The sequence below is a fragment of the Caretta caretta genome, chromosome 28, assembly GCF_965140235.1.
Source record: "Caretta caretta isolate rCarCar2 chromosome 28, rCarCar1.hap1, whole genome shotgun sequence".
NCBI lineage: Eukaryota > Metazoa > Chordata > Testudines > Cheloniidae > Caretta > Caretta caretta.
In genome coordinates this window covers 16,281,058-16,308,923 of record NC_134233.1, presented here as the reverse complement: position 1 = coordinate 16,308,923, position 27,866 = coordinate 16,281,058, and the positions used below count along the sequence as shown (strand labels likewise).

The following is a 27,866-nucleotide window of genomic DNA, read 5'->3' as shown; positions in this document are numbered from 1 at the left end:
AGGGAGCACCTGGATTTGAACCAGGGGCCTCTTGATCTGCAGTCAAATGCTCTACCACTGAGCTATACTCCCTGTGATCAAATAGTGTTGGAGCAAGTTTCCTGAAGATTATGAAGGACTCAAAGAGCTCCTCTTACGTTCCCAGCCATGGGTGGTTTAAAAATGGGGGTTTATTAAACATTATACGTGCATGTAAACACCACACCTCGCACAATCCCCACACCTGCTCGGTCTCACTGGACCACAATTACTGCTTACCTGGGACCACACCCTGCTCCCCAGCTCTGGGCAATTTAACCTCTCCAGCATTCTCCAAACCCTTAAAGGCACAGGACATGTGTAAATAGAACCCCTTACTCCCCATAGCATTAATTAAGGAACTCCCAAATAATGGCATTCTGACCAGAAACACAGAGCTCCCAGACTCTGATTTAGAAACACAGAGCTCCCTGACTCTGATTTAGAAACACAGAGCTCCCTGACTCTGATTTAGAAACACAGAGCTCCCGGGAGTGTCAGCCACACCCCTGTGCCCTGCAACAGACTGAGGCACGGGCAGTGAGCAGGGCCCATAATGCACGGGTCCCTTTTTTATATTTTGCACAATTGTGGTTCAGTGGGCCAATTCTTGTCTCCCATCCAGCAGGCCTGGGCTTAATTCACAGCCAATGCCGAGCTGAGTTTTCTGAGCGAAGGCTGAAGGAACTGGGTATGTTTAGTTTGCAAAAGAGGAGATTCAGGGAGGATATGATAGCGGTCTTTAAATACTTGAAAGGCTGCTATAAAAAAGATGGAGAAAAGTTGTTCTCTCTTGCCACTGAGGGCAGGACCAGTGGCAATGGGTGCAAACGACAGCATAGCAGATTTAGATTAAATGTCAGGAAAGACTTTCTAAGTGTAAGAACAGTAGGACAATGGAACTGTCTAGAATCATAGAATCATAGAATCATAGAATATCAGGGTTGGAAGGGACCCCTGAAGGTCATCTAGTCCAACCCCCTGCTCGAAGCAGGACCAATTCCCAGTTAAATCATCCCAGCCAGGGCTTTGTCAAGCCTGACCTTAAAAACCTCTAAGGAAGGAGATTCTACCACCTCCCTAGGTAACGCATTCCAGTGTTTCACCACCCTCTTAGTGAAAAAGTTTTTCCTAATATCCAATCTAAACCTCCCCCACTGCAACTTGAGACCATTACTCCTCGTTCTGTCATCTGCTACCACTGAGACCGGTCTAGAGCCATCCTCTTTGGAACCCCCTTTCAGGTAGTTGAAAGCAGCTATCAAATCCCCCCTCATTCTTCTCTTCTGCAGACTAAACAATCCCAGCTCCCTCAGCCTCTCCTCATAAGTCATGTGTTCTAGACCCCTAATCATTTTTGTTGCCCTTCGCTGGACTCTCTCCAATTTATCCACATCCTTCTTGTAGTGTGGGGCCCAAAACTGGACACAGTACTCCAGATGAGGCCTCACCAATGTCGAATAGAGGGGAATGATCACGTCCCTCGATCTGCTCGCTATGCCCCTACTTATACATCCCAAAATGCCATTGGCCTTCTTGGCAACAAGGGCACACTGCTGACTCATATCCAGCTTCTCGTCCACTGTCACCCCTAGGTCCTTTTCCGCAGAACTGCTGCCTAGCCATTCGGTCCCTAGTCTGTAGCGGTGCATTGGATTCTTCCATCCTAAGTGCAGGACCCTGCACTTATCCTTATTGAACCTCATCAGATTTCTTTTGGCCCAATCCTCCAATTTGTCTAGGTCCTTCTGTATCCTATCCCTCCCCTCCAGCGTATCTACCACTCCTCCCAGTTTAGTATCATCCGCAAATTTGCTGAGAGTGCAATCCACACCATCCTCCAGATCATTTATGAAGATATTGAACAAAACCGGCCCCAGGACCGACCCTTGGGGCACTCCACTTGATACCGGCTGCCAACTAGACATGGAGCCATTGATAACTACCCGTTGAGCCCGACAATCTAGCCAGCTTTCTACCCACCTTATAGTGCATTCATCCAGCCCATACTTCCTTAACTTGCTGACAAGAATACTGTGGGAGACCATGTCAAAAGCTTTGCTAAAGTCAAGAAACAATACATCCACTGCTTTCCCTTCATCCACAGAACCAGTAATCTCATCATAAAAGGCGATTAGATTAGTCAGGCATGACCTTCCCTTGGTGAATCCATGCTGGCTGTTCCTGATCACTTTCCTCTCATGCAAGTGCTTCAGGATTGATTCTTTGAGGACCTGCTCCATGATTTTTCCAGGGACTGAGGTGAGTCTAGTTCATGGAAGCTCCTTCACTTCAAAAGGAGGCTGGAGAGCCATCAGTCTTGGATGGTTTAACCACAACAAATCCTGCATCTTGGCTGGGGGTTAGACTAGATGACACTTGCAGGCCCTGGTAACACTATGGTTCTATGCTTAGATGTAGAAATTACAGGATGCAAACTTGAAATAAGGGCCAGTTTCCCCTCTTAACATGTAAAGTCTTTATATCCAAACACAATGACTTTCTGAATGATCTGTCCTAGTTCAACCTTCAGATGTTGGGGTGGATGTAGGATTCGCTGGGTCAAATTCTCTGGACTTTGTTATGCAGCTGGTCAGACCAGATGTCCATAGAGATCTCATCTGCCTCTTAAATCAAAATACAGTCTTAAATTAGTCCGCAGACACTAGTTTTCCCCTATCCTGATCCCCAGCAAGCGTAATCCAAGGAAGAGGGCTGTTTAGCAAGGATAGAAGAAGGATAGCCTTCACCCCATGGAGGAATCAGATTCCACATTGGTTAGGTGCCACACTGCCCTCATTTCTCCTAGCTTTTAAGATGGTTGAGCAGCACGTGGTAGTGTATCTAAATTAGAGACTTCCTGTGGAGAAGTGGGTTTGAATTCTATTTCTGACAAGCAGTGGCTGAGTTTGTCTTGAATTTGTCCCCCTCCCCCCCCCCCACATATTCCCTATTAATTTTAACATAGTCAAATCTTCAATGAAGTGTGATATTCTCCTCCTCATTCCCAGAGTTTTTTTCACCCTAAAGGTTCCTGTCCTCACAACTCACTGAGAGGGATTGATTTGGGGAAGGGGTTTTCACTTTGAAGTTTCCATAACAAGACATTTCCAAGTCATGCCCAGGAGCACACAGTCTCAGATCTGTGTGAATGAAGAGAGAAAATAGGAACCATTCACCCACAAACTGCCCACCCACACACTCTGCTCCATGCTGCGAGAAAAGATCCCACAGAGCGGATTGAGTGCAGGGGGTTCAGTTTGACCTGCAGGTAATTTAGTTGACTCTAATTGGGCTCCTCAGACTGTGGTCACTCTGCAAGTGGAGAAGCTGCTGACGAGCAATGTTTAGCAGGTGCAGGAAGGAGAGCAGGTTCGCTATTCAAATTCTGCAGTTTACAATTTTTCAAAACTGGGAATAACCAAAACCAACATTTCTAATGGGAAGGTGGATGCAGCGCAGTAAAACTGGCGATGCCCAGACCTCCTATGAGGGTGGAGTGGAAATTAATAATGTGAGGATCACTTGGGAAATTAGCCGTTACTGGCAAGATTTATCTCTGTTCTAATTTCAAGTTTATAGTATTATTTAGAGGAATCAGTAATTATTTTTTCTATATTAATTAAACCCTAAACTTTATTTATTCAAACCATAACAATTAAGGCCCCCAGTTTTTTCCTCTCTTGTAGCAAGAATGAATTAGTTTTATTCCATCCCTGACATTCCATGGAATGACAGCAGCAGCATGAAGAAAGAGCCGAGCCAATATCTCACTGTCGGGTATGCAGGTGGCCACGTCCCCTCTGTCTGAGCACTGCCATGCAGGAATGAAGGTTTCAATAGAATTCAATACCCGGGCTCAGACGAGAGACACAGGGAGGTTTTGCTGCTCATGGATCTGTGCAAAGGAAATTATTCCTCTGTGTGAAACTGAGGTGGGAAATGAAACACCCACATGGTTGTGCAATGCCCTAAGGAATGTGGGTGAAGGACTGAGGCTGAGAACTGAATTAACTCCATTCACCTGGGTTTGAAAGAACATATTTTTATTTCGAGAAGGGGAATATGGCATTCATTCAGACCTGGGGAGGGGGTGTGAACGGTGTTATGGCTTCTTTAGCTCTTTTTAAAACCTGAACATGGTTCCCCGGAAGGGCGAGAGGCAAAGCCCAGAGCTGCCTTTAGTCCCAGGCTGGGGTCTCCAGGGTGGTGGGAAATGTCCCTCTGGAAACGTCCCATGTCTTAGATCAAAGAGGGATGTTGGATGGAATTTATCACACAACCCTCCCTGCTCCCCAGAGCCCCACAGGGAGAATCTAGAGAGGGGGGAGTCATTTCTCACCTGCATTCCCAGAACAGCTGCTCAGACTCCTCCCTGCCTACTCAGTCCCTGGACTCATGCTGAGCTCATGGGGTCCTTCTGCTCCAAAGGCTCCAGAGTCCTGGGGTCCATAGAAACCCTAACCCAAACTCCAAGTGGCCTACCCGTAGGAACCCTAACCCTAGGGCAGGGAGCCCAACCCATAGGAACCCAGTGACCCCCTGCACAACCTGCAATGCCCGGGGGGACCCTGGAAGGGAAGGAAAGAACAGAGAGGAAAGAAACAGAGAGAAAACACCCCTTCTCTCAGCCCTTCCTCTCCCTTCAAGAAATGTTAGAAATGGGGAAACTCCCCATCATGAACAGCAGAGAAAACAGAGATAGTCACCTCCTGCTGTACAGGGATTGCCTTTGTTCATGAAATCCCTGTGAGAGAAAATAGTCACAAGAGCTGGAGTTGTGGGCTACTGTGTTTTCTTTTCCAGATGTTCAATAATTTGCAACACTGAGACCTGGCTCAGGGCTGAGCAGCAGGAAGATCTGAGTCAGGGGGGTAGGATGGGGGGGGTTATCACTTGATTAAAATTAAACTGCAAAATACTCTCCCTTCACTCCAGCAAAAGACTCCACTTTAACCATTAATCCCCCTCCATGTGCTATATGCCTGCATGGTGGGGAGGGAGGGAGGGAGGGAGGGAATAGAAGTTTGGGTCAGTTCTCGCTTTTCTTCATGTTCCTTTTATGTTACAAGAATAATGGAATTAACCAGCGGAGGAGTGAAGGGACTGAAAGACAACTAAAAGAGAAACCAATGTTGTGACGGTGGGCCAGAAAGGGATAAGCAACTTGCAGGCTAATTGACGCAGATTCAACCTTTAGAGACATATCAGCAGGTAATGATTGTGGTTTTTTGTGTTAGAATTCCTGTCTATGCTGTATTCTGTTAATTCAGAGATCAAAAGAAGATCTTAACATTTAAATGTACTAATGTCACTGTCTTAATTTCTCTTTTAAGTTTGTGGTAAATCACCTGCAAATGGCAGAGATAGTCAATTGCCTTATGTTAATCCATGTAGCTAATTACCTATGATGTTTAGGAAATAGGTCTACTTCTAAACCCTATTGTTCACTCAAGGACCGGTGCTGTCAAGAAGCGGCCAAAAATCTCTATAAAGACTCTTGGGACCTGATCCTTTCATCTCAGATCTGCTTAAGCTTTATTCAGGGGAAGTTTGAATCATAAGACTGAGGTCTCCAGCCTCACCTGGATTGCCCTCATATTGAATATTTGGACATTGGACTATAACCTGAAGAACTGATTCTGGAAAGGACTCTTTGCAATTCTGAAGCTGACCAGCTCTACTGTGAAACTGACCTAAGGACTCTATTCCTGTCTGCCTGTATAATGATCTTTCAGCGAATACACTCTTTTCTTTTTGTAATAAATCTTAGTTTAGTTATTAAGAATTGGCTGTAAGTGTATATTTGGGTAAGATCTGAAATATTCATTAACCTGGTGGGTAATGTGTCCGATCCTTTGGGATTGGTAGAACTTTTTATATGATGAACAAGATTTTCAGTCGTCCTCACCACATTTGACTTAGCTGTCTGGGAGGGAGCCCAAGGCTGGTTGCTTTAAGGGAACTGTGTTTTGGCTTCTGGGTAACCAGTAAGACATTATGGAAGTTGTTTTGTTTGTGTCTTAGTAAATCTGAGTATCAGAATAACCACCAGCTTTGGGGATTGTCTGCCCCATTCTTTGCAGTTTGCTCCAACTGAGCCACCTCAGCGTGGCCCTCCTGAGACCCTGGTCGCAAAAGTATTAATACAATGAAATGAGGCCTAAGGGGGGAAGGTGTGGGAGAGAAGCAAAGCACATCGAGGTCCTACCACCGTTTGAACTCACATTGTTGGATTCAGAGTCCGGAGCACTGACCATTCCACCATGGAGCCAGCATCTAGCCTCACCTCTGCATACATGAGGTGAGCTGCACTGAGAAAGACAGTATCATGTTTAAATTATTATTTCTCTTCACCTCTCACTATCTACTCCCACACCCCAGGTGTCTTTCCTCCTTGCCTCTGCCTTTCCACCTCTCAAAGGACTTCTCTACACCAGATACATTTCCCCTGCTGTATTTACCCCAGTAGAGCTCCCCATGGAGACACTCTTTCCTGGAGAAGAATGGCCTGTTTTCTGTTTAGATTACATTGCTTTGGGAGGGGATTAAATGATCAAAAATCCCCTCTTAGTCTGGGATAAGGAATTCCACGTCAACAGTGAGACCAGCAGCCCCAGCTCTCTCTCTCTTTTTTTCCTGGTGAAAGTTTCATTGACCTCAGTGTGGCCTGGTCCGGGGAAGTCCTTGACGCTCACATTTTTAAGAACACAGAACTCTTCAGAAAGCCATGAGCCGTGATTATACCACCCGGTGGATTACCACTGTCGAAGCTGAAATGCCAGTAGTGATCCTGAGTGAGCCAGCCTACCCCTTGCTCCCACGGCTCAGGAAGCCATAAACCGGCCACCTCGACAGCACCAAGGAACACTTCCACTGCTGGCTCAGCAGGTGCAGAATGACAGCTGATTGCGAATTTGGTCATTCGAAGGGGCATTGGCGTTGCTGATTCACATGATTGGACCTCAGTGAGAAAAGTATCCCAGCGGCTATAGCTGCCTGCCGTGTCCTGCATAACATCTCCGAAGCAAAGGAGGAAAAGTCCCCATGGGGTGGAGGACAGAAGTGGACTGGCAGTTTGCTGAATCTGAGCAGCCAGATACAAGAGCTCCAGGCAGAGCCGTACAGCTCAGGGAGGCTTTGCAAGACCATTTTAATAGTGAGCCAAGGTAGTGTGCGTTGTTGTAGTGTGCTTTACCTGGCACTGCTCTTTTGCAGCCCGGTATGAATCATGTGGTGATTGCTTTACATGTGGCAATATGACATTGATAGTAGCCAAATAGCCGCATTAACAACAATCTTACCAGCTGTGTGAAACTGAGCGATAACCGATGATCGGTCGCTTACAAACTCCTGATCACCAGCCAGCATACGTTGCGAAGTAATAAAGATGAATTAGGTTCAAAATAATAGAATTTTGTTCTGTAACAAAATGAGTTCAAAAAACCTGTGGGATTTTAAAACGAATACATTAAAACCGTAATAAATTAAGAGAACAGTACTTATGAAGGGGAAGGAACATTCATGTCTATTTCATCTACACATACGCCACCCGTGGCTTTCACAGGTCAGCCTATGTGAAGTTGTGATTCTCTTTAATGTCCATGTGGAAAGTTGAGGCCCTGATCCTGAGTTTGAATGGGCTGCAAAGGGAGATGAGCTATGAACCTGCAGATCCACCAGGGTCTTCAGAATCTGTGTTAGAGGCCTGAGAAGCCCCATTATGTCCTGGTGCAGCTCCCTCTCCTTTTCCTGCACCTGGCTCCTCTCCACTCTATCCTTTTCCAGGCTGGCTATGATGTTCACCCTATGTGCACTGTCTCATGGAACACTGACTTGCAGGATCTCCTGGAACATGTCATCCCAAGTCCTCTTTTTTCTCCTCCTTCTCTGGCTCAGGCGTTGCATGGGTGTGGGGGGGGGGAGGGGAGAGAGACCCAAAGGCTGCAATGGCAGCAACTGCAGATAAAACACGCAGAGGTTTCGTTGTCGGTGTATTCACTGCAGAAAGCAAAACTTCAGAGGCTGAACTTACTCCCCTTTCTGCCATGAATTTTTAAGCACTACATTCTCACTTCTGCTTGGGGTTGCTTGTACAGGGCGCCAGTCACAGCACCAGCCACGGTGAGTATAGCCCTCCCGGGGTTGGCGAAATGAGGAGGGGGAATAGCCTGGTTGCATGATTCTGCAACTGGCCGGAACGCAGTGGAGTCAGAAATAGCTCCTGGCTCACTGTGAAGCTGGTCGCCTGTCCCCCTTTCTCCTCTCCTCCTTGCTGTCCATGCTGCTGGTTCTGCTTCTCGCCGTGTGTGTGTGTGTGTGTGTGTGTGTGTGTGTGTGTGGAGGAGGGGTTTTCTGGTCTACGTGACCCCTGGGCTGTGGAAATCACAATGGTGCCCAGAGTGGTCAGTGTGGGACACTGTTGGACAAGTGCTGGAGGACAATATCGCTCAACCTAAGTAACCCAGTGATTACACTAACACTGGACTAAGCTGAGTGCATTGGCCTTGGGTCTATGCTGCTCGGGGAGGTAGTGTTATTAAGTCTGCGTAATGGGACACTGATGTCAGTGGGAGTCTGATGGGGTGCCCTCACCCCGCCCTGGACGGGAAGGGGTTAACTCCTCATTGTGGGCCCCAGCCCCAGCCCCAGCGGTGCTGAGACCCCGGCAGATGCCTGGATACCTGCGAACACCTCAGGGACTTCGGAGCCACCGGCACCAGTCCAGGCAGTGGAACCTGGGAACCCCGACGTCACCCAGCCCACAGAGACAGCAGGAGTCAGGGTAGGAAGTAGCCCAAGGGAGGGACTACCCATAGTCCCAAGCATAGTCAGTGTGTTGCACTTGGATGCCCGCTGACTCGGTGGTGAACTCACTCGGTGCCACCAGGGCCCTGGGCTGGGACCCCCTACACTGGCCACCCCACCCTGGGGTGGTGGCCCTCCCCCTTCAGGCCCCTAGGCCTTGCTGCCCATCAAATCAGGATAGCCTAATTGACTCTGGCTGCTTGGCCTTGCTGCCCTGCAGAGAAGGGTGTCCCCATTGACTTGGTCCGTGGGGCCCTATTGCTCTGTGGATCAGGGCAATTCTATAGACTCCGGCCACTAGGCCTTACCCCATAACACTTGACATAACCCTGCAGTGTAGGTCAGGGGAGAGTGTGTGTGTGTGTGTGGGGAGAACCTTCAGCAAAAGGGGGAAAAGCGTCTTCCCAAGACTGCCATTTCTGCTCCTTCTGCAGAGTCCCTGGGGCAGGAGACCCCTCAGGAAAGTTTCCTTTGCAAGGCATCAATAATAAAATCGGTGAAAGTTCAGAATCAACATGGCCTGACATCAGAATTCCAATGCCCTAACCCGGAGCGAACGCGAATGGTCTGGCGTATTGAATGCAATGCCCTGTGCCAGGCTGCAGCTGATTTGGTAGTTCTGGTGCTCAGAGAACAGGCCACAAAAAAGCCAATTCCACCCACTGTGAAAAATCAGCATGGAGCTAAGGGCAGAGCAGGGGTTTCTGCTTTCACTCCTGCTGGGGCATGCAGGGAACCCCGGGGCAAGCCTCAAAGAGCATCTGGAACTGAATTGGGGAAAGCGGCCTTTCATAACAAGCAGCTCAAGTGTAGATGAACTGTTTTTTGTTTTGTTTTTTTACAATTTCTTATCACACTAAATAATCCTTCAATCCCAGTGTCACAATCCATGAAATTGCTTCAGCCTTGTAGTTTGCCCAGGGCGAAACTGAACATCGCTTCACATACAAGTGAGTGGAGGTCAATCACTTTTCAAGAGGGACTGCGCACAGAAGACAAGTGTTGTGTTTCATTCCTTATGTCCTGGCGCCATCGTGTGGCCATCTCCTTTCCCCACCTTTCTGTAACAAGTTTTGGGAGTTGGCACAGAAACTGTGTTTCGCCAGGAAAGATGCAGGACCAGGGGCTGCCTGCATGTACCAAACACCCATAGAATGAGGCGTCCGTCCTTGTCAAACAATCTTCTCCCTCCTTCGGTTCAGTGGCCGCTACTGTTCGTTCTCCCCAGGATCGGCAGCTGCGTGATGAAACCCCTCTGTGCCGAGCAGGAAGGAGCACAAAGATTTTCTTTTAAAAGGAGCAGCCGCCTTCCTTCTTGAGTGAGATGAATTTATCTTCATTTCCCGTGTCTTAGGGGAGGAGTGGAGCTGGGGCCAACTCCTGCTGGGATATAGCTCCCCTCCCCCCTTGTTCAGTCCCTGGGGGCCCCTGTCTCCGCCCAGACCTGAGATGCTGCCCCCCACTCAAACCCACCCTCCTCATTCGCTCCGTGGCTGTCACTGCTTTGCTTGCACAGTTGACACCTGTGTGACACACTCTTTTGAAGTGCATTGGTGGTATAGTGGTGAGCATAGCTGCCTTCCAAGCAGTTGACCTGGGTTCGATTCCCAGCCAATGCAGTACTGCATTTTGTCCCCCTTGTTTGAAATTGGTCTCATTTCAGTCACACTGTGTTATAAGCACATTATTTTACGAGAAACTGCTCCTTGTAGGAATTTGCTACTGGTAGCAGTTACTCCTACGTAAGGGACAACCAGTGGGGCCACTGGCCGATCGAGAAGCTAAAGCAGCACTCAAGGACGACAAGGCCATTGCGGAGAAACTAAATGAATTCTCTGCATTGGTCTTCACGGCTGAGGATGTGAGGGAGAGACCAAACCTGAGCCATTCGTTTTGGGTGACAGATGTGAGGAACTGTCCCAGACTGAGGTATCATTAGAGATTTTGGAACAAATCGATAAATGAAACAGCAATAAGCCACCAGGACCAGCTGTGAAATTGCAGAACTACTAACGGTGGTCTGTAAACTATCATTTAAACCCGCTTCTGTACAGATGACTGGAGGAGAGCTAATGTGACGCCCATTTTTAAGAAGGGCTCCAGAGGTGACCCCGGCCATGACAAGCCCGTAAGCCTGACTTCCGGGCCGGGCAAACTGTCTGAAACTCTCATAAAGAACAATATGGCCAGACACAGAGATGAACAGAATTTGTTGGGAACCGTCAGCGGGGTTTTAGGAAGGGGGGATCAGCCTCACCAAGCGGCTGGAATTGTCTGGGGGGGTCGACAAGCTGGGGACCGAGGGGACCCCGTGGACTCAGATTTTCAGAAGCCCTTGGACAAGGGCCCTCCCCAAAGGCTCTTAGGCAAACTAAGCTGCCCGGGGGTTGCCTCCCTGAGCACCCCGGGCCCCAGCAGCCCCCGGCCCGTGTCCCGCCCCCCAGGGCGCAGCGCCCGGGGCAGGTGCGGGGTCCGGGGCGCCCCAGAGTGGCCCAGACTCCCGGGGCGGCTCTTCCCAGAGCCCAGCTCCCGCTCCTGGCCGGGGGGCGGGGCCACGGGAAAGGGGCGGGGCAGGGGGCGGGGCCACTGGAAAGGGGCGGGGCAGGGGGCAGGGTCCTGGGGAAAGGGGCGGGGCAGGGCCACAAGGAAAAGCAGAGGGCGGGGCCAGGGAAGGAGCAGGCTTTGGCGGAGGTGAGTAGCAGGGGGCGGGGCCCTGGGGACGGGGTGGAGCAGGGGGCGGGGCGTTGGCGGAGGGGAGGAGCAGGGGGCGGGGCCACGGGAAAGGGAGGAGCAGGGGGCGGGGCCTTGGCGGAGGGGAGGAGCAGGGGGCGGGGCCACGGGAAAGGGGAGGGGCAGGGGGCGGGGCCTTGGCGGAGGGGCGGAGCAGGGGGCGGAGCGGGGGGCGCCGTCGCTCCTGGGGTTCGCGGGCTCAGCGGCGTCACTAGGGGGAGGGGCCGAACCCTCCCCTGCCCGGCCGCCCCGCGCCAGCCGTCGCTGAGCGCTGCGCATGCGCCGCGCCCGCCGCCAGGCGGCGGAGACTCCATCTCCCAGCAGGCCCGGCGCGCCGCAGCTTCCGGGCATGCGCAGCTGGCGCCGGGGTGGGGGGGGCCGTTTCCCCGCCCCTCGTCCTGCGTCAGTGGCGAGAGCCGGGCCCGGGGACCGCCCCCCCGCGGAGCCTGGCCCGCCCCTCCCCCCCAGTACCGCGTATGACAGGCCCCGCCCCCATTCAGAGCGCCGCGTTCCGCCCTCGACCGTTACATCCGTTAACGGCCGCGCCCCCCCCCCGATGTCCGTTAACGGCCGCGCCCGCGTGTCTCTGTGCGGCTCCCGGGGCCTGGGGAGGCGGGTGCGGCCCGTGGTGCAGGCTGGAGTCCCCCCGGCCCGGGGCCTAAGCCATGTCTTGACCAGAGACGTCGCTCGACACCCGAGCGCCCCCGCGTCGGCGGCCCGCGTCCTCACCAGGGAGCGGCTCGCAGGGGAAGGGCTTTGCAATGCCCCCTAGGAACCAGCGTCTTCGAGGAGAAACAAGCACTGACTGGTGGGATCAGCTCATTATGCAGCTATGGGATTACAAGCAGTGGCTGCAGGACTTTCCTAGGTGCAAGGCCACTTTCCAGGAACTCTGAGGGGAGCGCTCCCCGGCTCCGAAGTGCATGAAAATGAGACCTGCTCTGATAGTGGAGAAGCGCGTGGCGATTGCTGTGTGGAAGCTTGCAACTCCAGACTGCTGCTAATCACTGGGGAATCAATTTGGAGTGGGTAAATCCACCGTGGAGGCTGCTGCGATCCAAGGCAGGGCCATTAATCGCCTTCTGCTAGGAGGAATAGTGTCTCTGGGCAATGTGCAGCACATACTGAATTGTTTTGCTGCAACGGGGTTCCCTAAGTTGGCAGCCGGTATCTAGCGGAGTGCCTCAAGGGTCGTCCTGGGGCCGGTTTTGTTCAATATCTTCATTAATGATCTGGAGGATGGTGTGGATTGCAGCCTCAGCAAGTTTGCGGATGACACTAAACTGGGAGGAGAGATAGATACGCTGGAGGGCAGGGATAGGATACAGAGGGACCTAGACAAATTGGAGGATTGGGCCAAAAGAAATCTGATGAGGTTCAATAAGGATAAGTGCAGGGTCCTGCACTTAGGATGGAAGAACCCAATGCACAGCTACAGACTAGGGACCGAATGGCTAGGCAGCAGTTCTGCGGAAAAGGACCTAGGGGTGACAGTGAAGCTGGATATGAGTCAGCAGTGTGCCCTTGTTGCCAAGAAGGCCAGTGGCATTTTGGGATGTATAAGTAGGGGCATAGCGAGCAGATCGAGGGACGTGATCGTCCCCCTCTATTTGACATGGGTGAGGCCTCATCTGGAGTACTGTGTCCAGTTTGGGGCCCCACAAGACAAGAAGGATGTGGATAAATTGGAGAGAGTCCAGCAAAGGGCAACAAAAATGATTAGGGGACTGGAACACATGAGTTATGAGGAGAGGCTGAGGGAGCTGGGATTGTTTAGCCTGCAGAAGAGAAGAATGAGGGGGGATTTGATAGCTGCTTTCAACTACCTGAGAGGTGGTTCCAAAGAGGATGGATCTAGACTATTCTCAGTGGCGGAAGAGGACAGAACAAGGAGTAATGGTCTCAAGTTGCAGTGGGGGAGGTTTAGGTTGGATATTAGGAAAAACTTTTTCACTAGGAGGGTGGTGAAACACTGGAATGCGTTACCTAGGGAGGTGGTGGAATCCCCTTCCTTAGAGGTTTTTAAGGTCAGGCTTGACAAAGCCCTGGCTGGGATGATTTAGTTGGGATTGGTCCTGCTCTGGGCAGGGGGTTGGACTAGATGGCCTCCAGAGGTCCCTTCCAACCCTGATATTCTATGATTCTAACTGTGGTGGGGCGATAGATGGCCTGCATATCCCTATCTTGGCACCAGACCACGTTGCCACAAAGTACATAAACAGAAAGGGAAACTTTTCTATGGTGTTGCAAGCGCTGGTGGATCACCAGGGGCATTTTATTGACGTAAACATGGGATGGTCTGGGATGATGTATGACGTGCACATCTTTAAGAACACAGATCTGTTCAGAAAGCTGCGAGCAGGGACTTTCCATACTGCAAAAGCACCCTTGGGGACATTGAAATTGCCTGTTTTCCACCATTCACAGATGATTTGCTATATATGTCAAAGAGAGATCAATACGGTGATATCACAATATTTACAGATCATTTAAATGTTAAGTTGTCCTTTCGATCTCTGAATTAGCAGAATACAGCATAGACAGGAACTCTAACCTTTAAGAAGATAAATGTAAACACACAAAAACAAACATTATCTACCAATACGTCCCTAAAGGTTGAATTTGGGTCATTTATCCTGCAGGATGCTTAACTCTTTCCAGTCATGTGTCACACCACCTCTTTGCATTTCTGTTTTAAGATTTATAAGGGTTGGTTTTCTGTTGTATTAATCTGATGATTTGACAAATTGATGAGTTGATTCCAATGCAATTAATTCATTGATGGACTGATTTGACCTCAACTTTCTACTTGTATGGTTTAACCCTTATTTAGTTGAGTTGGGTTTGTAGTAGATTAGCCTTCGATGTGTATTCTTGATTTGATTAGTTCTTTTTAATAAAGTGTATAAAAGAGATATTGAGTCATATTTCTTTTAATAAGCAATATGGACTGGAACCATAGAGATTCTGGCTGGAGCCAGTCCACCTCATAACTTCGTCATCTCCCTCCAAATTGACCCTTTGGTTTTCACAGGGTGCCACCTCTCTCAGCTCCATCTTCATCGGGGGAGGCGGGGGCTCAGAGCTTCACAAGGGAAAATAAATCCGCCCCACCCAGGCTTTTGGGAGTGTGTATGAGAGATGTGTGGCTAAGTAGGGAGAAGTAACTGAGATGGAGGTGTTTGGGTTCTTGCTCTGCAGTCACTGTTCTGGCGAGGCCCACTCTGGGCCCCTGTCTGGTTTGCCCAGGAGCAGTGTTCCCTCTCATTGTTTACATCCATGTGCGGAATTAATTTTCTTATGTGCCCCAATATGGAAGTGGGGTGTGGTGTGGTGGGGTGGGGCCAAGGGGTTCAGAGTGTGGGATGGGGCTCAGGGCTAGGGTAGAGGGTTGGGGTATGAGGGTGGTGTTATGCTTATAAGGAGCACACGGAATCTTTTTCAAGGGGATAAGGCAATACACCGCATTTATTGAGAGGACAATTTAAGCATTAAAATCAGCATATGGTTCCATTTATACACACACAACAAAGGTTCTGCAGCTGGATCTTATAGTTACCAGTCCATAGCGTTGCTCTCTCACTTCCATTGGCCAGCTGAAATTGCACACGAGGGAGGGGAGGAGCTGGAGCTGGATCTCTGTCAGACGCGTCTGAAGCTCTGATGTTGATGAGGAACAAACCCAAAGTCCGAGGGCAAATACACCCTCCTTTTATAGTAGTAAGTTCCCATACAAGTCTATAGACCTTGCTGTGTCACACCAGAGCGTTAATCATAAGATAGTCAAGGTTGCTCCCAATCAGCATTATTTTGGGTTGCTACTGGGAGTATCCGCAGGTGTTTCTTATCTCGTCCCTCTGGCTCCACTCTTTATCTTGTCCTTGGGGTGTATGCCTTTGCTTTAGGGTCATCAATCTGCCATGCGGGTGATTCTGATAATAAGGTTAGTGCCTCTCGACTTCTCCACTCCCCTCTCGACCATCTGGCCCATCAGTGCTGGCACCTCCTGTCTCTTCTCTGTTAGCATGCCAGACGTTCTTCACTCACACACACAACAGTAAATAATTTCAAAAGCAAGAATTGCAGCCATAACACGTCTATCCTTCTAAAAACAATCATTAACATGTAAAGCAAAGAATAAAACCAAAACAATTTCTTCTTACTAATTCAAAGCTAACAAATTAAGAAAAATGGAGCACAGTTTACCTGAGACAATTTCTCCCCATTACGCTTTTGGCCTACAGTGTGCGGGCCCTGGCTGGGGGTGTGGGCTCTGGCGTGGGCCCGGGGATGAGGGCTTCAGGGGTGCAGGCTACCTCAGGGCTGCGGCAGGGAGAGAGGACCCCCCTCCCTCCAGTCCCCTCTCGCTGCAGCAGCCTGGGGCTGGGGGAGAGCACCTCTCCCCACACATGGTAGCTCTGGGGCTGGGGCCAGGTGTGATGCTCCTCTCCCCAGCCGCGGCAGCTTAGAGGAAACTTAGCCCAGGAGTTGTGCCAGGTCAGGCCAAGCTGAGGCTGGGGGGGGTCTGGTTTGAAGGGTTGTAAATGGAGGTGAAAAGCTTGCACGTCTCAGACATTGTGGGGCTGGCAGAGTAAATGTATGGGTGTTAACAGAGAGACAAGGTGAACCAACTTGATATTACCTTGCCCATCTTGTCTCTCTAATATCCTGAGACCACCACAGCTACACCGCCACTGCGTGTGTAAATGACATCCTGGGGCATTGCTGAAAGTAAGCAAACTGAACAGTGCAGTTCCTAGGTTTCAGAAGTCAGAGTTTTGCTGACGTTAAGATTCTGCAAAAGGGTAACATCCCACCAGGCAACCTTAAGTTTGTGTTAATGAAGGTCCTCCCACTCCCGTTTTATTAATACTAGGAGGAGAGGCCATGGCTTCCCTCTAGATATTAACCAGGTCTTCTTCAAGTGCCTGCTCATGTTGATTCCGTGCTAGGCATGTGCATGCCATGTGCACAGAGATTCTTCCCTTAGTAGTGTCCATAGGGTCAGCCCTAGAACCCCTAGAGCCTCATACCAATATATGGGGTGCCGCTGGCCCCGCGCCCCCCCTCAGTACCTTCTTATCACCTGTGATGGTTGCTGGGACGTCTTCTTGCTCTTGCAAGGGTTTCCCAGACTAATGGTTTGGACTCTGTTTTGTTGTAGATAGTTGTAATTAGTGCATTTAGTTCCCAGTTTAGCGTATAGAGTGTAAATAGCTGTCTGGAGCTTAGAGGGATGTCATCCGAAGGACTGGGCCTGCCTTGGGATCCAGGTTTTAAACCGTGCTTCTCCTATGCCAGTGAGCGACCCACATTCGGCCTGTCTGAAATGCCTTGGGGAGGCTGAAGTTAAGGAGAAGTGGAAGATCTGCAGAGGCTTTAAACCAAGGACTCAGAAAGAGAGAGACATTTGCGTGAAGGCTATACTGATGGAGGCAGTCCTCGGACCGTCCTCGGAGCGTCCCACTCCGAATCAGCATCGAGCACTTCGGCCGCAATGCATAGCGTGTCTCTGACATCATGTTCTTCCCGACATCGTTTTACATCCCCGGTGCCGAGGAAGAGGCACAAGATGTTGCATGCTGGAAAAGGGTGCTCTTTGGTGCCAGAGCAGGACACACGGGGAGTATCTGACCTGGTGAAATCCATGCCTAGCTACTCGTCCTCCTCGGAGCCATGGTTGGCCTCCAGCATCTGCGACAAGGGCACTGAGCCTAATCCAGGACCCACCTCCGACTCCCAGGAGCGGTAATGGTGTCTTGCATCTGATGGCCCCCCTGACTCTGGAAGTCTTCTAGGCTGAAAAGGACCTGATGTCCCTCCCGATACCACCCACTCCCCAAGGGGCCAGACTGGCCATGGCTACTGGGGACAGAAGTGTGCAAAGAATGGAGAGCTCCTTAGCCAGACTGGCACCTTTCCAGGGTAAACGCTGCATGGCCCTGCTGCATTGGTCCCTGACCTGGCATTGGTCACCAAGCCCCCAGGTCGGTCTGGAGGCAGAGATGGGCACAGCTCCCCCATGGTATGCAGGTGAGGAGTCTGAGGTGGAATTCTTTGTGCTACAGAAAAGGTATCAGTACCTGATGCATGCACCAGACTTCATGCACCAGATGTGGTCCATGGCCTTACCCCGCCCAGCCCCGGATACTGATTACGGCACTGACCCCAGCATTGAGGTTGCCGAAATGGGCCAGACGGAGGCGGGTCAGACTGAGGAGGAAGTACCAGTCCCTCCAATGATGCTGGCTTCCTCAGCGTCATCGTCCCCAGATGAGGTGGTGGCAGGTCCCTCGAACCCACTCCCACCAGAGAATTTTAGGGTTCATCAGCAGCTTCTGCAGTGGGTTGCCAGGAACTTGAGGCTGCAGGTGGAGGAACTAAACGAGTCCACCCGCAGCCTAATTAGTAGCATGGCTCCCTCCAGAGTACTCCTCCTGGTTAATGAGGCTGTGCTGGGGCCATTGAAGGCCCTTTGGTAGACCCCCTCCCCCTCCCGGGTCAAGGGTGGTGTTGGTGGCCAATGAGAGGGATAGGCAGGGACAGCCCAGTGCCACCCCAAAAAATAAGGAGACCAAGAGACTGGATTCATTCCGGAGGAAAGTTTATTCTATGGGCAGCCTCCAACTCCGTATCTCGAACCAGCAGGCCTTGCTCGGGAGGTCTGACTTTAATTTGTGCGACTCGGTCCAATTCAGAGACTTCCTGCTGCAGGAATGGAGGCAGGAGTTCTCTGGAGGAGGGCAAGACAGTGGCTAAGGCCTCCCTCCCGGCAGCTCTCATCAGCCAGCACACCTCCAGACTCCAGGAACCATTTTAGATCACCTCAGCCTCAAAGGTTTTTGGGGGGCCCAGAGGCAGGGAAGGGCTATAAGCATCACCAACCCCTGTTCTCTACCTCAGCCTGTCAGTCGAGCTCGAGTAGATACCCTGGACGGTCCAGATGGGCCTTTTGAGGGTGTGCCAGACTTTATCCAGGATCCTTCCCTCCTTTTGTTTTTGGACCACCTGTTTTCTTTACACACTGTGTGGTCCCACATAACATTGGACCTTGGGGTACGCAGCACTGTGACTCCTGGGGTACACTTGCAGGTTTTGTTCCACCCCCCCCCCCCAACCCCATCGCTCTTCAGGGACCCTTCTCATGAGCAACTTCTCGGCCGGGGGGTGGAAGCCCTCCTGCGTGTGGGGGCGGTGGAGGAGGTCCCTCAGGATTTGAGAGGGAAGGGGTTTTACTCCTGATATTTCCTAATCCCGAAAGCCAAAGGGGGACTGCGGCCCATCCTGGACCTGCCTCACCTCAACGAATATTTCAGAGAATGCAACCATGGAGGTCCTGGTCTTCAATCTCTTACTTAGAAGCCTAAATTTGGCTAGGACCTCTCTCCTAACTCTGCCTATGTCATTGGTACCTACATGTACCATGACAACTGGCTTCCCCCCAGAACTTTGTTTCATGGGATTTTTCAATGGCCCTTGTTTGCTGTTGGCCCTGTCATCTCTGTGTGAAAGGCCGGATCCCGCACTGCTCTCCAGTGCTCTGCGAACTGTCATTAACACGTCCTCAATGGCAGTGCAGTTAATCATGAAGTTCCTAACTCATGCCGGACATGCTGTCTGCCATGGATAGGAGCAACGTTAGATTACTTTTGGCATTCCTGGAAGAGCTGCACATGGTGGACCATGGCTTCTGGGCTAGTGAAACAAGCACTGAGTGGTGGGATCATATCGTCATGCAGGTCTGGGATGAAGAGTATTGGCTACAGAATTTTTGGATGAGGAAATCCACCTTCATGGAACTGTGTGCCGAGCTTGCCCCAGCACTGAGGCGCAAGGACAGCCAAATGAGAGCTGTCCTCTCTGTGGAGCAGTGTGGAAGCTGGTGACTCCAGATGTCTGCCGGGCGGTTGCGAATCAGTTTGGAGTCGGGAAGTGAACTGTTGGGGCTGCGTTAACACAAGTGTGCAGGGCCATTAATCGCATCCTGCTAGGAAGGGTAGACGCAGTTCCATAAACAAATGTATCATCGTGCCAGTGACTTGGTGAGCCTCCTGGAGAGATCGGGCTCTGAGGAGACAATCGTCCAGGTATGGGTAAATCGTTGTCCCTTGAGAGTGTAAATGAGCGGCTACCCCTGAGAGAACCTTGGAACATACTCTCAGGGCTGCTGATAGCCCGAAGGTGAGCACTCTGTATTGGTAGTGGTCGGGTCCCAGAGTGAATCCGAGAAATTGTCTGAGAGCCGGTAGGGTTGAGATGTGAAAATTGGCATCCCGGAGGTCGAAGGCTGAAAACCAGTCTCCCTGTTCCAATGCTGGAATGATCAGCGATAAGGTGACCATCTTGAACTTTTGAGCCGTAACAAACTTGAGAGCTCTGAGATCTAGTATGGGTCTCCAACTTGTTTGTATCAGGGTGTAAAGATGTATCTCAGAGGGATTGTCTCTGTCTGGCCTAGGGAGGAACAGAAAGCCCCGCCGTTCACTGAGCTGGTCCATTGTTATGGGCATACATGTCTTAGTGCTCTGGTAGAGTCTGTGGGATCCTAGTACCGTGCTTTGTTGACAATAAACCTGGCTGGGTGCCTTCATTCCTTAACGGATTTTGTGGTCATTGGGCGGTTAGCTCAAGGTTTGCCGTGCCAGCTGTCTGGGCATGGCTGGAGTGGCACAGAGGGAAAACACACACACCCAGAACCCCCCTATTCCCAGTGCCCCTCACTCCCAACCCACAGCCCCCTCCTCTGTACACTGCCCCTCAATCCTGACCCACAGCCCCCACCTTCCCCCCCAGCAGCAGGTGATTCTGACTCCTTCGGGGAGCTTTTCTTGCTAGGTTTTTGTGTGTGAATTGCCTTGTGGATTTTACAGCACGTTGGAAATTTCCATATTAAATAGGAAGCTCTGCTCACCTTCCCCCCCCACACCTTCTTTTTTCTCTCCATAACTGGAGCTGAAGCATTTCATTTCTTAATTCCCGAGGGGTGAGATGTACGTGTATAATACAGATATTTTCAACATATTTCCCCCTTTGGGCTTAGAAATTGAAAACTGATTTTTTTTTTTTTTTTGCCAACCAAAACCTGAACTAATTCAGAAACCAGAAGAGAAGAACAACGATACATTCAACTCAAAGGGCCAGAACAGAACAGCAGAGAATTTTCCATTTGGGGGATTTTGTTTTCCCAGGCAAACAAACCTCTCCAAGGGGAAGTGCAGAGAAAAATATTTCACTTGCCTGCTTCAGAATAGCTTGGCTGAGACACTCTGGCTGTGTTTCACTGTCATGGGCTCACTGTGGACTGGGGCATTTTAATAATTTTTGGGGAAGTCCCAGGATGTTTGGGGGAAGTTCTGAGTATGTTACCTTTTGAGATAAAAAGTAGACTCCCCACCTCTTTTAGAAATCTTGTGTTTCAATTGGTTTTATTTCAAGCAGGGATCCAGCAGGCCAGTCTGACACCTTGGGAAGATTTTTGTTTGCAAGAAGCAACATGGTCTGTCCTTGTACCAAACAGGAGATGGGTGTTTGGAAGGGAAGGGAGAAGAATAAATGCATCCAAGGAGGATGGGATTCAAACCCATGCATGCAGAGCACAATGGATTAGCAGTTCATCACCTTAACCACTTAGCCACCTCATCTGAGCTGCTCAGTAGCAGACAGAAACTCCAGGGGAGGTAGGGACAATAAGGAGTTTTTAAATATGTTAGTGGGCGCAGGGTCTGAATGAGCTCCCCCTCTCCCACCTAGTGAGGAGCTGGGGGAAAGACGTCAGGAACAGACCGAGTTTGCACAGACCCGCAGCTACACAGCACGGTGGAGCTGCTTTGCCAAAATAGCTAGTTTTGTCTGGTGCTGGGTTACAAATCACTGAGATGTTGTTATCCTTATTGCATGAGTAAAGGGCGGCAGAGATTACTTACCCTGCCCTGATGGAGGGGCTAGGGGGGGTGAGGTTCTGTCTTTTACTGGAGTGCAGACAGCTGATTGAGGGGGTCGCCCTAAACTGAGCCTGACTCGCTGAACAGGGGGAGAGGGATGCTAAATGCCAGGGAAAAGAGGGGGGGATGACAGGTGTTTCTGTTTGCTGAGGTGGCTTGTGCCTGAAGATATGCTCTGACCTTTCCCTGTTCAGTGTTTGAAGGCAAAGCTAATTACCCTCCAGGGAGAGTTTGTTTCTGTTCAGTGATTAGCAGAGCGGAATTCCTGGCACGCGCCTCTCGGGGTTCTGTCCCAGACCTGGCGTCAGGACAGGGGTGCGAGGAAAGCCAAGGCAGCGGATGTACTGGCAGTGAGGTTCCCGGCTGCCCAGGGCAATCGCGAAGAGCTGAAATCACTGAACACCTGGGTTAAGCAGGGGATCCTCAGAGCACGGCAGGTCTGCACAGCAACCCCAGAGACTTCTGAGGTGAAGCCCTGCGAACACACCTCTGAACGCTGGGTCTGCACGGACCAAGTACAGCCAATTGCGAGTGGGGTGCCATGGAGGGACAGGGGTGAGGTGTGTTAAATGGGCATTTGTTTGTCAGACTTTCCCACTGCCAGGTGGGAAACTGAGGCAAAGGACACTGCCCAATGCCCTGTGGGGTGGGGTTTTTGCCTACGGTTGCAAGCTTTTGAATGTGACTGTCGCATTTTCCCAAACTAATGCGTCGTTCCCTTTCCCGTTTATGAAAAGGTCTCTTTTGTTATACACTGACCAAGACCTTGTCAACGCTCCCGGGTACGTCAGTATAACGGACTTCGCTCTGGGGTGGGAATGAGCCACACCCCAAGTAACGGAAGTTACACTGACCTCACCCCTGACCCCTATCAGTGCCCCACCCCCAGCACCTCCAGACCCCACTGCCTCCCCCCAGTGCTTCATTTCAGCCTCGGCACAAACTAAGCCCTGGCAGGCAGCCTGATCGCAGCCGGGGCTGGCTGGGCGCCCAGCTCTGAAGGCAACGCCACCGCCAGCAGCCGCGCGGAAGTAAAGGTGGCCTGGTCTATGGTGCATTGCCACCCTGACCTCTGCGCAGCTGCCGTGGCTTGCAACGCCTGGCACTTGGCTTGTGGCTCCGGGCGAGCTTTGTTCTGTCACACAGGGCTGCATCTTGCCAGAGCCCACGGCCTCCCGCAGCCCTCTGGCCACTCCTGACTCACCGGGGCACCGTTTCCGATTTTGGGGAGCGGGGGGCAACTTTAACTGTGATTCCAGGGGCTACTTAGGCACCTGAAAACTCTAGGGTTTTGTTGCAGATAACTACTTAGGAATTAGCTGACAGAAGCACTGTATCTAATTGTTATATAAAGAAAGAACAATATATACAAACTGCAGTTAAAGCCACATTTTTTAAATTTCCATGTCAATATAGAGCAATCAGGAGCTAATACAGCAAGATATTCCCAATCCCAAACCTTGAAGTATCAGTCCTGGAGCTTTAGCATAGATCTCAGAAACACACGTTTGATATGTTGTACGCTGTCTTTCGTAGAGATAAATAAAAATAAATAAAATCTGCTTACTTTCTCTAATGGAAACACTCAATGTTTCTGCCATTAACACCTCTATTTTAGTCCATTGTTTTTCACTCCACTAAAAACATATTTACTTAATTCTAACGTATGCGATTAAGGTTTTTTCTCCTTTATTAAGAGAGGGAATTTAGTTTTCTAATTATTTTGGTATTTAGGTTTACCGATCACAATCATGTACGTGACTCACTAATATTTCACCCCATCATTGGTATTAATATCATACTTGGAACTGCATTTACTTTCATACGAATTTTAAGTTACTTTACAGCTATAACTAAAAATACAATTTGAAAATAAGCGACCTTCATCTGCAGAGTGTCTACAGTTTTGTGTTTAGGTAATTTTTTTTAAGTGGCACTGCTAAGGTGAGTACAAGCTAAAGTTACATTCTAGAAGGACACGATTATTTGTACCATTTTTAAGAACATAAGAATGGCCCTAATGGGTCAGACGATGGTCCATCTAGCCCAGTATCCTGTCTTCCAGTATGATGTCGTTACTGGAAAACGAAAGAATCTGTAGCAGCAAAAACTGTCACAAAACTTTACATTTGCACTTTGTCCCCGGAGTACGGTGCAACCAAGACAAGGAGCTATAGATGCACGTTCCCATGGTTTCTGACTTTCTCAATGACACAAGGATGCTTCCTACAGCTCACTACATAGTCTCATCCCCTGCTGTGTGTTCAGTGACCTGCTGGGATTTGGGACATAGAGAACGTGACTGACATTAAACCAATTCCAGGGAAGGCAAAAACACATCCCTGCATTGGCCGGGAATCGAACCCGGGTCAACTGCTTGGAAGGCAGCTATGCTCACCACTATACCACCAATGCACCTGCAAAAAGCAGCTGTCCCCGGTGTCACATGTACTAGTAAAATGATTCATTCCTGCACAGCAGATGGGTGGACGGGCAGCAACCTGTCAGTTCTGAGCAGAGCCAGGTTCCCACAGTGACTGAAAGATGGGGAGAGGTGTGCTACATCCCGGGGTGAGGTGTTGTAGGAGTAGGATTTTATGTTGGTATTCTGTATAATTTAAAATAAAGCATAAAAAAATAAAAAATAATAAAAATAATAATGTAGCATGTATGAAATGTACTGGTGTATGATTTAATCATATCCTGCCAGCCACCCTTTTTGAATAGCAGTAAGGAATGGCCTAATGGGCCATTTGGTAAAGATACATCTGCGGGAATCTGTGTCTGGGCTGATTTCAAGGCAGTAACAGACCTTTTAAGGTCACCACTTTGCTGTAGGTTTAGCATTTTAAAATAAGTAAAAGAATGCAATGATTGTTTTTCCTTTGCATTGCAATTTGATGTTCCTGTTCAAAATGTTCTGTGTAAATCAATTCTGTTTTGTGTGTGAATGAGGAATGTGTGTTTAAGAGATAAGTGTGAAGGCTATTGCTGAACCAGATGTACGAGGGAGGAACCGGAGCCAGACCCCAAGAGCGCCAGGAGGCTACAACACACCCCTACTGAGATGTCAGAAGAGGGCAGATTAATGACTCTAAAGATGAGACAGGCACCTATCAATGGGGACAAGACAGCGGTGATCAAAACCAGCCTGGGATAACTCCCTGAAAGACTTGATAAAAGAACAAAATAAAGAATGAAAAGTTCAATTTAAAAAAACAAGCACTCATCAAACAACAATTAATTACAGCATGACGGTGCAAAACTCATCAGCCCCAGTGAAGGAAAATCACTATATAAACAGGGTGCCTTGCCATGAAACTTTGGGTTCATCCTGCCAAGACTTCCCCGGAGCATCGTATCGCGACCGACAGAACCCGACTCCTCCCTACCCGTGATCAACCTAGCTGGCCACTAGATTGATCCCAACTCTGTACTGGTAACTATAACATTGACTGGTGGGACAGTGTGTGTGTGGGGGGAGGGGGTGTAATTAAATGCATATGCTGATTGTTGGATCTTCAATAAACACGGCATATTGCCTTTTCCCCTGAAAAAGATCCCGTGTGCTTCTTATAAGCATAACAGTGTCGCCAACCCCACCCCTCCCCTCAGAGAAGGGAAACAAAGTTAAATGACCAGAATGACAAACCTTAGCGGAGACAGCTCCTTTTAAAGTAAATGTTTGTGTTTATTCCCACTGTGTACAGCGGGGTTTGATGTTGCTCATTCCAGTCCTCGGGCTCTGCGGCGAGAAGGGATGATTCAGGCTGAGGGAAGGGCCTGTGTCCACATTGCTGCTGAACTTTGGTTTGTGGTATTATTACGGGAACACACAAGAATCTGGAGCAGCAAAAACTGTCACTAAACTTTATATTTGCACTTTTGGTTGCACCATGCCTGAGCATGGAGACAAGGAGCTACAGATGCACGTTCCTCTGGTTTCTGACTTTCTCAATGACACAAGGGTGACTCCTGCAGCTCACTACGTAGTCCCATCCCCTGCCTCCCCCGTTGTGTGTTCAGTGACCCGCGGGGATCTGGGACAGGAATTCTCTCATTCCTGATAATGCCATTAGCGCCCAACGTGACTGACGTTAAACCCATTCCAGGGAAGGCAAAAACACACCCCTGCATTGGCCGGGAATCGAACCCGGGTCAACTGCTTGGAAGGCAGCTATGCTCACCACTATACCACCAATGCCTCTGGCCAAAAAAAGCGTTCTCCCAGGTGTCACATGTACTAGCAAAATGACTCACACCGGCAAATGTACTGAGCAGGATGGATGGACAGGCAGCCACCTGTCAGTCCTGAGCAGACAGGTTCCCACAGTGACTGAAAGATGGGGAGGGGGCCCCACGCCCATCCCTCGTCTGGGAGAAGGGACATGGGCGTGGAGATAAATTCCCATATGACAAATCTTACCTGAGAAGGAAGGAGCCAACGCCTTTTAAAGCAAATGTTTCTGTTCGTTCCTGCTACCTCCAGAGGGGTGCGTTGCTGATTCCAGGCCTGGGGCTCTGCCGGGATCGGGGACGATGCAGGCTGCCACTGAGCTGAAGAAGAGAGATGATTTCTAACCGGGACGGCCACCTCGTCTCCACGACACGTGTTCGTCCGTCACTTGCTAGCGGGTGTGTGGGACATGAAGGCAGCTCCCGCTCCTGGGTCTCTCCTGAGGAAATAAAGTTTCTGTGCAAAATAACAAAACTTTTCTCCGAAGGGAGGGAAAGGAAATGGCCACACGGCGCCAGAGCACAAGTTTCAGAGGGGCAGCCGTGTTAGTCTGTATCAGCAAGAACAACGAGGAGTCCTTGTGGCACCTTAGAGACCAACAAATGTATTTGGGCATAAGCTTCCGTGGTGGGTTCAAGAAGTGGGTTTTAGCCCACGAAAGCTTATGCTGGTCTCTAAGGTGCCACAAGGACTCCTCGTTGTTTTTTCCAGGACACAAGGATTGTAACACAACAGGATTCCTCTACGCGCAGTGACTCTGACAAGTGCTTGATCTCCCCTCTCCTGGATTCCAGGAGCTGTTGGGTTTCACCCTTGGTAACCTGCAAGGCGGAGACAGTTCTATTGATGGTGACACTGGGATTGAAGGATTTGATCATATTATTAAAAAGATTAGTCGGAACCTGAGCTCTCAGTTCTGACAGGCTGGTGTCCTCAATTCAGTTCCAAAAGGCCCCCGGGACCCCGCACTCCCCAGCGGGAGTGAAAGGAGACACCCCCAGCTCTGCCCTTAGCTCCAGGCTGACGTATCAGGGGTGGGGGGAATTGACTTCTTTGCTGCTGAGAAGGGAGCCAGGCCAGTTCTCTGGGGCCAGCGTTCCCAGCCTGAGCCAGGCGACTTCCCTGCCTCCTGGGGCCTGCAGGCTTGGACTGGTCCTGGGGACACCCTGCTGCTCACCGAGCCACTGAGCCAACCCTTGGGAAAGGCAGCGGTTTTGCTCCCTACTTCAGCCTTGTCTGAGCAGCGCTCTGGGGAATCCCCGAGAATAAAGACTCAGCACTGCCAACTCTCAGGAGTTTGCCATGAGTTTCAGGAGAATGATTGTTTTCCGTAAAGCCCCAGCTCCTGGAGTCACCTGGCTCTGTGATGATTTCAGCCTTCAGTCTCCAAGAAAAAGTAAGTTTCGAGCCCTCCTGGCTGTGGAGAAAGCTACCAAACGGGACCCCAGGGAACGCTAACAGCTCAGCAAGCAGAAGGCAAATAAAAAGACCCCCCCCCCCAAAGCGATTATTTTGATGTCGTCTCATGATTTTAAAGCCAATCTCGTGAGTTTTGAACTTTTGGGGTTGGCCATACTGCAGACTGATTGCTGAAAACCCTCCCCCCGCCCCCGATCCAATCCACCCAGACTTTCCTAAAGCATCTACTCCTTCTTCTGTCGGACACTTGCCTGCAGCTGGGAATCCCAGTTCCTGGAAGTGCTTTTCCACAGCCAGTGAGTCCCCACAAGGGCCGAGTCTCGCCACAGGGCTGTTCCGGGGGCCCTGCCCCACCCCAGGCCGGAGGGGGCAGTGACCTCACAATACCCCTTTGTGACTACCGGGGACCCTGTAGGGGGGGCAGCTCCATGCTGGGCTCTGCAGTACCCTAAAAGCCCATAACCCTGCTCCTCACAGCCCCTCCCCCTCACAGAGACACCCCATAACCCTCCCCCTCACAGAGACACCCCATGGAGCCTCCCCCTCACAGCCCCTCCCTTCACAGTCATACCCTCATGGACCCTGCCCCCACACAGCCCCTCCCCCCCCACTGACATCCATAAGCCTCCCCCTCACAGAGACACACTAGAACCCTCCCCTTCAGAGCGACAGCCCATAACTCTCCCCCTCACAGCGTCACCCCATAACTGTCT

General features: G+C 50.4%; 1 long non-coding RNA gene and 4 other non-coding genes across 5 annotated transcripts; 1 reads left to right on the top strand and 4 right to left on the bottom strand.

The window, feature by feature from the left end:
* On the bottom strand, positions 1 to 72 carry TRNAC-GCA (transfer RNA cysteine (anticodon GCA)). Its single transcript has one exon. It is a non-coding gene; the product is annotated as a tRNA-Cys (tRNA).
* Positions 73 to 10,373: 10,301 nt separating this feature from the next.
* Positions 10,374 to 10,445, top strand: TRNAG-UCC (transfer RNA glycine (anticodon UCC)). The gene has a single exon. It is a non-coding gene; the product is annotated as a tRNA-Gly (tRNA).
* Positions 10,446 to 18,143: 7,698 nt separating this feature from the next.
* LOC142070333 (uncharacterized) lies at positions 18,144 to 27,663 on the bottom strand. The gene is made up of 3 exons (XR_012666291.1): positions 27,405 to 27,663; positions 25,924 to 26,173; positions 18,144 to 20,010 (listed from the first exon to the last, which is right to left on the bottom strand). It is a non-coding gene; the product is annotated as an uncharacterized LOC142070333 (long non-coding RNA).
* Positions 23,841 to 23,912, bottom strand: TRNAG-UCC (transfer RNA glycine (anticodon UCC)). Its single transcript has one exon. It is a non-coding gene; the product is annotated as a tRNA-Gly (tRNA).
* Positions 25,630 to 25,701, bottom strand: TRNAG-UCC (transfer RNA glycine (anticodon UCC)). Its single transcript has one exon. It is a non-coding gene; the product is annotated as a tRNA-Gly (tRNA).
* Positions 27,664 to 27,866: the final 203 nt, after the last annotated feature.